The sequence below is a fragment of the Austrofundulus limnaeus genome, unplaced genomic scaffold (genome assembly GCF_001266775.1).
Source record: "Austrofundulus limnaeus strain Quisiro unplaced genomic scaffold, Austrofundulus_limnaeus-1.0 Scaffold473, whole genome shotgun sequence".
NCBI classification, from domain to species: domain Eukaryota; kingdom Metazoa; phylum Chordata; class Actinopteri; order Cyprinodontiformes; family Rivulidae; genus Austrofundulus; species Austrofundulus limnaeus.
Window position 1 is genome coordinate 20,464 of NW_013952875.1, and position 1,561 is coordinate 22,024.

A 1,561-nucleotide genomic window follows, 5' to 3' on the forward strand; every position below is an offset into this window, starting at 1 on the left:
TGCTTTGTTTCCCCGATGTATAACTGGTCGCAGTCCTCCTGGCGCTTAACAGCATATACAACATTGCTCTGTTTGTGCCGGGGCACCGGATCTTTGGGGTGAACCAGCCTTTGCTGGAAGAGACGAAATGTTTCATTAGAGAAGAACCCGTCCAGAAGACCTATACTATTTTTTTTCTTTTTAAAAAAGCAAAATACAACAAAAATCAAAACAACTTAAAACACTTAAAAATTAACTAAAAACAAAATTTAAGACACTAACTCAAACAACAATTTGATTGAATTCACTTATACTTCTCCTTATTCAGAAAACTAGTTTTTATCATTCTCTTCAACATATACAAGGATCTGGCATTTTTAACCTCATTTTCCATGCTGTTCCACAATCTTATTCCCTGGATTAAAGTTGATCGCTCCTTCAGTCTCGTACGAACCCAGGGTTTCACAAACATTTCGAATCCTTTGAGATGATAACAGCTCTCTCTTTTAACAAAATTTACTTGAATGTTGGAAAGTAACACACCTTTATGAGCTCTGTACATTAACAGCAAAATTTTACACACGACCAAATCATAGAATTTTAATAATTTCAAATCATGAAACAATATATTCGATGGATGGCTGTAATTTTTTCTAGTAATAATTCTTATAGCTCTTTTCTGTAAAATAAAAATAGGATTTGTGATAGTTTTACAAGCTTTACCTCATACTTCAATACAGTAAATTAAATGTGGAATAATTATAGCATTATACAACATAAACAGTGCTTTATCATTGAACAGTTCTCTTACTTTTTACAGAATTCCAAATGATTTGGCTATTTTTGTTCTTCAACCATTTATATGATTTTTCCATGTCAGTTTTTCATCAATGATGACACCTAGAAACTTCACTTCACTGACTCTACAGATCTCTACATCATCTATTTTAAATGAAACATCTATAGTTTTCTTATAGTAACAGAAAATCATATAATTTGTCTTGTCCAAGTTTATTTAGTTGAAACCAACTTTGTGTTTTCACAAATTCTGTCTGTAACATCTCCAACATTTGTTCTATATCTTTACCTGAACAAAAGAATGTTGTATCATCAGCAAATAGGACACACCCAAAAAGACCCGACACATTTACCAAACCGTTCACATACAAAATAAATAACTTAGAGAATGGAACCCTGCGGCACTCCACATGAGATGTTGCAAAACTCAGATCTTACATTTATTCGTACAAATTGTTTTCTGTCTTCCAAATAACTAGATACCCACTGCAGGTCCTCTAATACCACATTTATTTAGCTTTTCAAAAAGTGGTAAATAGTTTCAAAGGCTTTTTTTAAATCAACAAAAATACTGACACAGTGCTGTTTTTGATCAACAGCAGTTGTTCTATTAATTCAATGAGATCCATCGATGTAGAATTACTTGGTCTCACCGGCGTAATTTACATGGGGGATGGGGGGGTTATAACCCCCCCAATAATTTGACCCAGTTAATATAACCCCCCCAATAAAATTGCATCATTTAAGTATACATATATTACATCAATAATTGATTTTCTTTATT